This window comes from Elephas maximus, chromosome 21 (genome assembly GCF_024166365.1).
Source record: "Elephas maximus indicus isolate mEleMax1 chromosome 21, mEleMax1 primary haplotype, whole genome shotgun sequence".
NCBI classification, from domain to species: domain Eukaryota; kingdom Metazoa; phylum Chordata; class Mammalia; order Proboscidea; family Elephantidae; genus Elephas; species Elephas maximus.
In genome coordinates this window covers 34022354-34034497 of record NC_064839.1, presented here as the reverse complement: position 1 = coordinate 34034497, position 12144 = coordinate 34022354, and the positions used below count along the sequence as shown (strand labels likewise).

General features: G+C 45.3%; 1 long non-coding RNA gene across 1 annotated transcript in view; it reads left to right on the top strand.

Annotated features, from left to right (window-relative positions):
• Nucleotides 1–12144, top strand: part of LOC126065205 (uncharacterized) — a 103007-nt gene that overhangs the window by 1563 nt on the left and 89300 nt on the right. The window contains exon 2 of the long non-coding RNA XR_007514758.1: nucleotides 1526–1622. This is a non-coding gene — a long non-coding RNA (uncharacterized LOC126065205). The remainder of the gene's footprint in view (nucleotides 1–1525; nucleotides 1623–12144) is intronic.

Genomic DNA, 12144 nt, shown 5'->3' with positions numbered 1-12144 from the left:
TGTTGTTATTCTGTTCCAGCATCCTGTCAGCTCTCTTCATGCTGATCACCACAACCAGGCTGCGTGCATGCCCATGTGTGCTCATGTGCCTAAACCTGTCTCACTGTGGGTCTCTAAGCTCTGTAGGGATAGGGACCATGGACATATTTTTCACCACTGACGTCCCTTGCAGATAGTGGGAGTTCAGTAAATATTTGTTGAATGAGTGAGTGATTGAATGAATGAATGACTTCCCTCATGTTAGTTCAGCCTCTTAGTTCTACTGATTCTACCTCCTTAACATCTTTTGTATTCATTTATTTACTTCCATGCCCCCCACTACCAGCACTCTGTCATTTGTTAATTCATTTAACAAACACCCACTGAGCAGTTAGGGCTGGGCAGCATGCTGGCCTCTGGGATGTCAGTGGCATAGAGGTGTTCCTATGCCATAGCTCTAAGGGCTCTGATAAGACAGCACTGATTGTGGGGAGACTTACCAGGGTATTGTACTGTTCTGGATACTCTTTCTCTGTGTGGAATTCTGGTAATCCATTTCCAGAAAATTCCTCCTTCTGCTGGATGATTCCCTCACCCTTCACAGTCATTCAACCACTCCATCCTGTGTCTGGTCGCGTCTCTCCATCATACAGCCCACACCTGGGTCTGGTCCATCATCTTTTCTGGTCTTCCTGCCTCTACCCTTGCCCCCTACAGTTGTTATCCAGCCAACAATTCAAGTGATCTTTTAAACCATAAATCAGATCATGTTGTTCCCCTGCTCAAGAGGCTTCAGTGGTTTCCAATAACCTCAGGATAAGGCCAGATTCTGTGGTGGGGCCTCCAAGCCCTAGGAGATCTGGCCCAAGAGGACCTCACCTCCTTATTACCCACTGGCTTTTGCTGCTCTGGCTCCCACTACCCCAAGCTGCCTGTAGCTCCTTGGACATGGTGCTGGTGACACAATGGCAGAGCAGACAGGTGGGTCCCTGCTCTCAAGGAGTTTACACTCTAGGTAAAGGAGACAGATGAGAAACAGTTAACATATAAGATGATTTCAGAGAGAGATAAGAGCTGTGAAGAAAGCAAGCCAGATGATGTGATTTGGAGTGATGGGGTTGAGAGGGCTGCTTTAGTCAGGGTGGTTAGGGAAAGTCTCTTTGAGGGAAAGTGACATTGGAGTTGAGAGTATTCCAGGCAGAGGGAACAGTAAGGTCAAAGTTTGGGAGGTGAGAATGAGCTTGCTGTTTGAGTCAGTGTAGGCTGGAATAGAGGGGTTAGAAGATAAGGCTGAGAGGTGGACAGGGTCAGATCAGAAGGGTGTGAAGATTTTATACCTCTGAATATGAAACGGTTCTCAACACATAAATACCGTGAATGGGAGAAAACACCAGAATGGCCTGGGTAACAGGAGTTTCCTCTGTTCACACCTGCATTCACTGGCCCTGAGAGCTGTTAACAGGCACAGCTCTGCGCCAGCAGTGAAGATATGGTCATCTCTGGGCGTTGCACTTTGACCTGGTTTTATTTTCTTCTTTGTATTTAGTTATACAGAAAATGGTCTGCAATGAGCATGTCATTGTTTTAAAAAACAACAGGACTATCACTTTTTTGGATATCTCCAGGACGGCCCCTGTCACCAGGTATGTGTGAGTTTGTAATCCAGGGCCGCCAGGCTGCACAGGTGGCTTCCCTGGGGACTCTGCCAGGAGGCCTGGCTGTGTTTCTGCACTGTCTCCGCTGGTCCAGCTTCGGCCTCCAGGGGGAGCTGTGAGAAGGGCCGGGCTGGCTGGCTGGCATGGGTAAGGGGTGGGGTGACTCTGTGCTGCGGGCTGGGCCAGGCGTCCTTCCTTCCTTCCTGACTCTCTTCTCCTAGGGGCCAAGTGGGAGGGATGTCCCTGCCTCCCTCAGGTCATGGGATGAGCTGCTGCTCCTCTGGGACCTCTTCAAGCCGGGCCCCCTGCCAAAGTCTGCCCCGTATGGTGCTTGGTTTATTTCCGTGAGGCTGCCGCCAGAGAACTATTACAGAGGCTCGGAGGAGGTTGTGGTAGGAGTGCTCCTGGCCATTGGGCACCTAGTAATCCCTTCTCAGCTGACGACGAACTAAGGTCAAGGGTCCTCAGAGTGACCCCTGCTCTGCTCCATCAAAACCCAAGAAACACGGAGTTGGTCTTTGGCGCCACCGTGTGGTAATTGTCCACATTACAGTAGCAAGCTTCACAAAACTCCAGGGGGTGCCCCATGACACACAAGTCGTGTTTCCCTGAATGAATAGTCACTGGAGATGTGCAGTCCACAACCTGTTCAGCCCTATGCAACAGCCTGGCTCACACTCAGACCTGGTCGCAGACCCTGGACCTGGAAACACCCCCACCGCCATTGAACCCTCCTCCACATCCCAATGCTCCCTCATTCTCCACTTCTCAGTCCTCTGGTACTCCGGCCTGGTCCAGATATATTGGACATGGATGACCCTCCCCTTCTTTTGAAACTCTCCTACTGGCTTCTGTGACCCCTGCTCCTCGATTCCAGCTGCTTCTCCAGGTATCCCTCTTTATACCCCTCTGTGGGGTCCTCAGGGTGCTGGGCCCCCTTTCTCTCATTCTTGAAACTTCTTCCCAGACCATCTGGACCCCATTCAGAGCCTTGATTTTGGTGCCCATGCAAGTGATGCCTGGAGTCTCACCCCTCAACTCTATTTTCCCCACTTTAATGGCCCTCAGGCACCTAGAACACGTTGTGTAAAGTTGGCTCCATCTCCTCTCCTCGGAAATGCTCCTCCTCCTGGGTCCTCATCTCAGTCCACCAGCTGTTTTCCCCAGTATCTGTCAGCCACAGTGTCTGCCCCCTCCTCCTTGGGCCTCTCCCCCAACCCCCCGGCCAGGGTACTACCTGCGTCTCATGCTTGGAGTCTTAGTCTCCTTTGTTTCACCTCACCTGGTCCATTCTCCACAGGGCAGCCAGATGACTTCTGCACATCAGACCCCATCCCTCCCCTTCCCTCACTGGCCCCTCATCTCTGGCCAATTCTTCCTCAAGAGCTCCAACCTCCAACCAGACTGAACTTCTTTGTGTTCCCTGAATACACCTTGCTTTCCTATGTCTCCACATCTTGCACTGGGTGCCCCATCTGACCCCTTTCCCCTTTTCCTCTTCTCTTCATTTGGCTAATTCTGGCACACTGTTTAGGTCTCTCTTAGCTCAGACATCACTTCCTTTGTGACACCTTCCCTGGACCCCAGCGTGGGTCAGGGGCCCCTTGGCCCTCACAATGCCCTGTGTTTCCCCCATCACAGCCCTTGTCTGCCTCCCCTTCCAACAGGTGCCATCTGCTCCTGCCCAGGGCTCTACACACCGATACCAGATGCAGAGGTCCCAGATCTCAAAAGTCCTCGAGTTTCAGAGGGAGCAAGGCCACAGTGAACCAGTGGCCAGCTCAGGATGAGAACTGAGCCTCTTACCCTTCCCTCCAGGGCTCTCCAGATGCCATTGTGAGCTCAGCCAGGATCTTCGAGGGCCCAAGAGATCTCAACCAGTAGGGAATTGAAGGACTCCTATCTTGGGGGGAAGGCAGCCATCAACCTGGGCTCTTGGGAGCCCAGGGTGCTGGTAGGGGCTGCCTCAGGTGAGCCCAGGTCAGTACATCCAAAGAGAAGACTTAATGAGACTCCCTTCTCCCACAGAGCTGTGCAGTGGGAGTGCTGGCCTGGATTCCTGAAGGGGAGGTTGGCATCTGTTAGGGTCATCGGGTTAATTATCTCCAACGTCACATGGAACAGAATGTGCTGAGGTGTGACCTCCCCCACCCAGCCCCAGCTTCCCAGGCCACTGATCTCTCCAGGGCTCATCCTGCCCCTATCAGCCTGAGATCTGAAGATCAGCCCAGCATGCCTTCAGGCCTCAGTGCCCTCACCCTAATGCAGCCCAAAGGGACTCCTGGCTTTTCCCTGAGGCTTCTTTGCAGGGTCCCATCTCTGGGCCTTTGCTCCTGGTGTGCCTTCTGTCTGCTGCATGGTTGGGCCCTACTCATTGTTCAGGGCCTCAGTAAACAGCGATGAATTGCTCTGTAGATAATCAAAAAATGTCAGACAGGCTGCCTGGCAATTACAAGATGCCACAAAAAATTTGCTAAGTGAACAAATAACCCAAAATGGGAGAAGAGAAGGGACCCAAACCATCAAAATTACCCTAGGCTGTTCACTTAGCAATTGGGCTCTCCCAGCCAGTCACCCACAGTGGTGACCTTCTAGCATGATGTCAAGTTCATCACTTGGCTCAGATGCTGTGCTGCCCGGTGTTCTTTGGAGATTTCCATGTGTCTTGGCATCAATTTTCCCCTGGGTCTAGGAGGTTCTCAGCCTAGGGACCCAGGGTCCAAAGGACCTGATCTGCTCCTGGCTCGTCTTTCTTGGTGTTAGTGAGTTTCCCCTCCTTCTGCTTGCTTCTCTCCCCTTAGTCTCTTGTAATCCTCACAACTGGACCAATAAGGAACAACATCATGATAAATGGAGAAAAGATTGAAGTCGTCAAGGATTTCGTTTTCCTTAGGTCCACAATCAATGTCCATGGAAGCAGCAGTCAAGAAATAAAACGATGCATTGCATTGAGTAAATCTGCTGCAAAAAGCCTCTTTAAATGTCAAAAAACAAAGATGTCACTTTGAGGACTAAGGCTGATCTGGACTCAAGCCACAGTATTTTCCATACCTTATATGCATGCAAAAGTTGGACAAGGAATAAGGAAGACCAAAGAAGAATTGATGCCTTTGAATTACGGTGTTAGCGAAGAATATTGAATATACCGTTGTCTTAGTCACCTAGTGCTGCTATAACAGAAATACCACAAGTGGATGGCTTTAACAAAGAGCAATTTATTTTTTTACAGTAGGCTAAAAGTCCAAATTCGGGGCGTCAGCTCCAGGGGAAGGCTTTCTCTCTGTCGGCTCTGGAGGAAGGTCCTTATCCTCTATCTTCCCGTGATCTAGGAGCTTCTCCAAGCAGGAACCCAGGCCCAAAGAACGTACTCTGCTTCTGGCACTACTTTCTTGGTGATATGACATCCTCCTGTCTTCCTGCTCTCTTCTCTCTTTTATATCTCAAGAGATTGCCTCAAGACACAATCCAATCTTGTAGATTGAGTCCTGCCTCACTAACACAGTTGCCACCCATCTTCCCTCATTAACGTCATAGAGGCAGGGTTTATAACAAACAGGAAAATCACACAATACTGGGAATCATGGCCCAGCCAAAGTGATACATTTTTGGGGGGACATAATTCAGTCCATGACAATCATGGACTGCCAAAAGAAAGAACAAATATGTCTTGGAAGGTGTATAGCCAGAATGCTACTTAGAAACAAGGACGGTGAGACTTCATCTCATGTACTTTGGACATGTTATCAGGAGTGGCCAATCCCTGGAGAAGGACATGACGCTTGGTAAAAGTAGAGGGTCAGTAAAAAAAGAGGAAGACCCTCAATGAGGTGGATTGACATGGTGGCTGCAACATTGGGTTCAAACACAGCAAAGATTGTGAGGTGGTACAGGACCAAGGATTTTCCTATATGTTGTAAATCCTACCTCTATGATGTTAATGAGGTGGGAATAGGAGGCAGTTATGTTAATGAGGCAGGACTCAATCTACAAGACTGGATTGTGTCTTAAGACAATGTCTTTTGATATATAAAAGAGAGAAGCAAGCAGAGAGCCAGGGGGACCTCATACCACCAAGAAAGCAGTGCCGGGAGCAGAGCGCATCTCAGCAGTGTCTCATTCTGTTGTACACGGGTCTCTGTGAGTTGTAATTGACTCGAAGGCACCTAAAAACATCAAGAGAAAACGTGTCTTTAGTCATCTAGTGCTGCTGTAATAGAAATACCACAAGTGGATGGCTTTAATAAACAAAAGTTTACTCTCACAGAGGTCCAAAATCAGGGCGTCAGCTCCAGGGGAAGGCTTTCTCCGTGAGCTCTGGAGGAAGGTCCTTGTCATCAATCTTCCCCTGAACTAGGAGCTTCTCTGAGCAGGAACTCTGGGTCCAAAGGGTGTGCCTTGCTCCCAGCACTGCTTTCTTGGTGGTATGAGGTCCTCCTATCTCTCTGCTTGCTTCTCTCTTTTATAAATCAAAAGACATTGTCTTAAGACACAATCCAATCTTGTAGATTGAGTCCTGCCTCATTAACCTAACTGCCACCCAACCCATCTCATTAACGTCATAGAGGTAGGATTTACAACGTATAAGAAAATCACATCGGATGACAAAATGGTGGACAATGAGACAGTAATGGGAATCATGGCCTAGCTAAATTGATACATATATTCTTGGGGGACACAATTCAATCCGTGACAAGGTGTGACTCAAGCAAGGGTGTGACTTGAGTAACGTCATGACTTGAGTAAGGCGGTGTGACTCAAGATATACCACACACTAACCCTGCCTCATAGAGGTTTTAGGATTTAAAATATATAAAATGGAAGACAGTTACATAGTATCACCAAATGGAGTATAATTACATACTACTGGGAATCATGGCCTAGCCAAATTGACACATATTTTTGGGGGACACAATTCACTCCATGAAAAATTTATGTTGATATATCTAGTTTAAATAAGGAAACTCTGGTGGCATAGTGGCTAAGTGCTACAGCTGCTAACTAATAGGTCAGCAGTTCAAATCCACCAGGTGCTCCTTGGAAACTCTATGAAGCAGTTCTACTCTGTCCTATAGGGTCACTATGAGTTGGAATTGACTCGATGGCAACAGGTTGTTGTTGTTGTAGTTTAAATAAAATGTTACATTGTTTTGTACTTCTTTTACTTCTCATATTTGTATCCTTCTCTTTTGACAAAAATTTTGATTGCTAATGATATTAGCATAATCACTTATTTGATTTATCTAACAATTAACAATACCAATGTGGTTACTGACTATATTATTATTGAAAATTTAAGATTTTTTGGGAGTTATTCCTTTTTTTTTTACTTTAGGATAAACCCCACTAGGGATGTACAGTCAAATAATTGTTTTTAAAATTCACGTGGAAATAATATCTATCATCTATCTACCTACCTACCTCGCTATCACCATCTTCTCCTTTCTTAGATAAAAGGAGTCATATTCTATACACTGTTCTTTACCCAGATGCAAGCTTCTTAACATGGTTTACAAGGTCCTGTATGACCAGGCCCTAGCCCCATTTCTAACTTCTCCTTGTGCCTCTGTTCCCAAAACTGCTCTCTTTTCAGTTCTTCAGATCACCTCTGTGTGCTGTGTTCTAGGCTCCTGCTTGGATTTCGGCCTGGTCTTCTTTGTAGGTGGACAATTCTATTCTAAGTCTCAAAGAAACTTCCTGGATGCCCACAGTGGGCTAGGCCATCCTGTCATGCTCACTCACACCCCCTGAACTTCTTCCTTGTCACTTATCAAAAGTGTGATGACTTATTCAATGCAGTGATTCTGTGGGGCCAGGGACCAAGATGCCTCATGGAGAACCTGAAGGATGCTCAATACATATGTGTTAGACTATGAATGACCACAGGTTTTGAGACTGGAAGATTTTCTCCCTCTCTGAAGATGCCCTGTCAGCACCATGTCAGTCAGTTGTTCCAAAGACACAGGCTCTAACTTGAGCTCTGCCTGGTTCCTTACTATTTCTCTAGCCTTTCTCAGTGCTGTCTTTCTCCCTGAGTTCCCACGAGAGCATAGAAAGCTAGACAGTTTCACACCAAACCTGAGAACTTTCTCCAGGATTCTGCCTTGCTTATTTCCTGGAATCTGCTTTCTCTCTCTCTTGGCTTATAAAGCCAATGACTCATTTACACCAAGGAGTCCCTCCTCTGCTGGGAATGCTTGTGGGAAACATGAGGGTAGCAGGTGACAGTGTCTTTCATCCTCACCCCCTCTTGGCCCTGATTTTCTTATGAAAGCCTCAGATTTGTTGTATCATAAGACACAGTGAGGTTGTTGGGCTTTCCCTTGACTTCAGTGTTTCCCATTAAACTAGGGTCTATGCCCCTCCCCGCTCAGGGACTCACCCAGGGTGTTTGCAGAGCTTCCAAGCCCCCAACCTCTGGACTCCATAAGGACACAAAATTGCCTTTGTTTCCTTGCTAAGTTTCCACGTAAAGACAATATATGGCTCTTCTAAGGAGCCCTGGTGGCGCAACAGTTTAGCGCTAGCAGAAAGGTTGGTGGTTGAAATCCACCCAGTAGATCCAAGGGAGAAAGACCTGGAGATCTACTTCCATAAAGATTACAGTCTAGAACTGAAAAAGAAGAACAAAGGGGAAGACCTCATACTACCTGATTTTGGAAACTGTTATACTGCCACAGTAGTCAAAACAGCCTGGTACTGGTACAAGAACAGATACATAGACCAATGGAACAGAATTGAGAATCCAGACATAAACTCACCCACCTATGAGCAGCTGATATTTGACAAAGGCCTAAAGTCTGTTAAATAGGGAAAACACAGCCTCTTTAACAAATGGTGCTGGCATAACTGGATATCCATCTGCAAAAAAATGAAACAAGACCCATACCTCACGCCATGCACAAAAACTAACTCAAAATGGATCAAAGACCTAAATATAAAATCTAAAAAGATAATGAGGATGGAAGAAAAAATAGAGACAATGCTAGGAGCCCCAATACAAGGCATAAACAGTATACAAAACATTACTAACAATGCACAAACACCAGAAGAGAAACAAGATAATTGGGAACTCCTAAAAATCAAACATTTATGCTCATCCAAAGACTTCACCAAAAGAGTCAAAAGACAACCTACAGACTGGGAAAAAAAAAAATGGCTATGACAAATCCAATCAGCATCTGATCTCTAAAGTCTATAAAAAAAATATATAATATACTGCAAAACCTCAACACGAAAAGACAAATAACCCAATTAAAAAATGGGCAAAGGATGTGAACAGGCACTTCACCAAAGAAGACATTCAGGTAGCTAACAGGTACATGACGAAATGCTCACGATCATTAGCCAATAGAGAAATGCAAATCAAAACTACAATGAGATACCATCTCACTCCAACAAGGCTGGCATTAATCCAAAAAGCACAAAATAATAAATGCTGAAGAGGTTGTGGAGAGAGTGGAACACTTACACACTGCTGGTGGGAATGTAAAATTTTACAACCACTTTGGAAATTGATTTGTTGCTTCCTTAAAAAGCTAGAAATAGAAGTATCATATGATCCAGCAACCCCACTCCTTGGAATGTATCCTAGAGAAATAAGAGCCCCCACGTGTCTGTCAGTTTGTCGTACTGTGGGGGCTTGTGTGTTGCTGTGATGCTGGAAGCTATGCCACTGGTATTCAGATACCAGCAGGGTCACCCACGGAGGACAGGTTTCAGCTGAGCTTCCAGACTAAGACAGACTAGGAAGAAGGACCTGGCAGTCTACTTCTGAAAAGCATTAGCCAGTGAAAACCTTATGAATAGCAGCGGAACATTGTCTGATACACTGCTGGAAGATGAGCCCCCCAGGTTGGAAGGCACTCAAAAGATGACTGGGGAAGAGCTGCCTCCTCAAAGTAGAGTCTACCTTAATGACATGGATGGAGTAAAGCTTTCGGGACCTTCATTTGCTGATGTGGCACAACTCAAAATGAGAAGAAACAGCTGCAGACATCCATTAATAATCGGAATGTGGAATGTACGAAGTATGAATCTAGGAAAACTGGAAATCGTCAGAAATGAAATGGAACACATAAACATCAATATCCTAGGCATTAGTGAGCTGAAATGGACTGGTATTGGCCATTTTGAATCAGACAATCATATAGTCTACTATGCTGGGAATGACAACTTGAAGAGGAATGGTGTTGCATTCATCGTCAAAATGAACGTTTCAAGAGCTATCCTGAAGTACGACGCTGTCAGAAAAAAAAAAAAAAAGCTGTCAGTGATAGGATAATATCCATACGCCTACAAGGAAGACCAGTTAATACGACTATTATTCAAATTTACGCACCAACCACTAGGGCCAAAGATGAAGATATAGAAGATTTTTATCAGCTGCTACAGTCTGAAATTGATCGAAAATACAATCAAGATGCATTGATAATTACTGGCAACTGGAATGCAAAAGTTGGAAACAAAGAAGAAGGATCAGTAGTAGGAAGATATGGCCTTGGTGATAGAAACAATGCCAGAGATCGAATGATAGAATTTTGCAAGACCAACGACTTCTTCATTGCAAATACCTTCTTTCACCAACATAAACGGCAACTATACACATGGACCTCGCCAGACGGAACACACAGAAATCAAATTGACTACATCTGTGGAAAGAGACGATGGAAAAGCTCAATATCATCAGTCAGAAAAAGACCAGGGGCCGACTGTGGAACAGACCATCAATTGCTCATATGCAAGTTCAAGCTGAAACTGAAGAAAATCAGAGCAAGTCCACGAGAGCCAAAATATGACCTTGAGTATATCCCACCTGAATTTAGAGACCATCTGAAGAATAGATTTGATGCATTGAACACTAGTGACCGAAGACCAGACGAGTTGTGGAATGACATCAACGACATCATCCATGAAGAAAGCAAGAGGTCATTGAAAAGACAGGAAAGAAAGAAAAGACAGAGATGGATGTCAGAGGAGACTCTGAAGCTTGCTTTTGAGCGTCGAGCAGCTAAAGCAAAAGGAAGAATTGATGAAGTAAAAGAACTGAAAGGAAGATTTCAAAGGGCCTCTCAAGAAGACAAAGTAAAGTATTATAATGACATGTGCAAAGAGCTGGAGATGGAAAACCAAAAGGGAAGAAAACGCTCGGTGTTTCTCAAGCTGAAAGAACTGAAGAAAAAATTCAAGCCTCAAGTTGCAATAGTGAAGGATTCCATGGGGAAAATATTAAATGACGCAGGAAGCATCAAAAGAAGATGGAAGGAATACACAGAGTCATTACACCAAAAAGAATTAGTAGGTTTTCAACCATTTCAAGAGGTGGCATATGATCAGGAACCAATGGTACTGAAGGAAGAAGTCCAAGCCGCTCTGAAGGCATTAGTGAAAAACAAGTCTCCAGGAACTGGTGGAATATCAATTGAGATGTTTCAACAAACAGATGCAGTGCTGGAGGTGCACACTTGTCTATGCTAAGAAATATGGAAGACAGCTTCCTGGCCAACTGACTGGAAGAGATCCATATTTATGCCTATTCCCAAGAAAGCTGATCCAACCAAATGTGGAAATTATAGAACAATATCGATATCACATGCAAGCAAAATTCTGCTGAAGATCGTTCAAAAATGGCTGCAGCTGTATATGGACAGGGAACCGCCAGAAAATTCAGGCCAGTTTCAGAAGAGGACGGGGAACCAGGGATATCATTGCTGATGTCAGATGGATCCTGGCTGAAAGCAGAGAATACCAGAAGGATGTTTACCTGTGTTTTATTGACTATGCAAAGGCATTTGACTGTGTGGATCATAACAAACTATGGATAGCACTGCAAAGAACGGGAATTCCAGAACACTTAATTGTGCTCATGAGGAACCTTTACATAGATCAAGAGGCAGTTGTTTGGACAGAACAAGGGGATACTGATTGGTTTAAAGTCAGGAAAGGTGTGCGTCAGGGTTGTATTCTTTCACCACACCTATTTAATCTGTATGCTGAACAAATAATATGAGAAGCTGGACTATATGAAGAAGAACGGGGCATGAGGATTGGAGGAAGACTCATTAACAACCTGCATAATGCAGATGACACAACCTGGCTTGCTGAAAGTGAAGAGGACTTGAAGCACTTGCTAATGAAGATCAAAGACCACAGCCTTCAGTATGGATTACACCTCAACATAAAGAAAACAAAAGTCGTCACAACTGGACGAATGAGCAACATCGTGATGAATGGAGAAAAGACTGAAGTTGTCAAGGATTTCATTTTACTTGGATCCACAATCAACAGCCATGGAAGCAGCAGTCAAGAAATCAAAAGATGCATTGCATTGGGCAAATCTGCTGCAAAGGACCTCTTCAAAGTGTTGAAGAGCAAAGATGTCCCCCTGAAAACTAAGGTGCGCCTGACCCAAGCCATGGTATTTTCAATCACATCATACTTCTGTGAAAGCTGGACAATGAATAAGGAAGACCGAAGAAGAGTTGACGCCTTTGAATTGTGGTGTTGGTGAAGA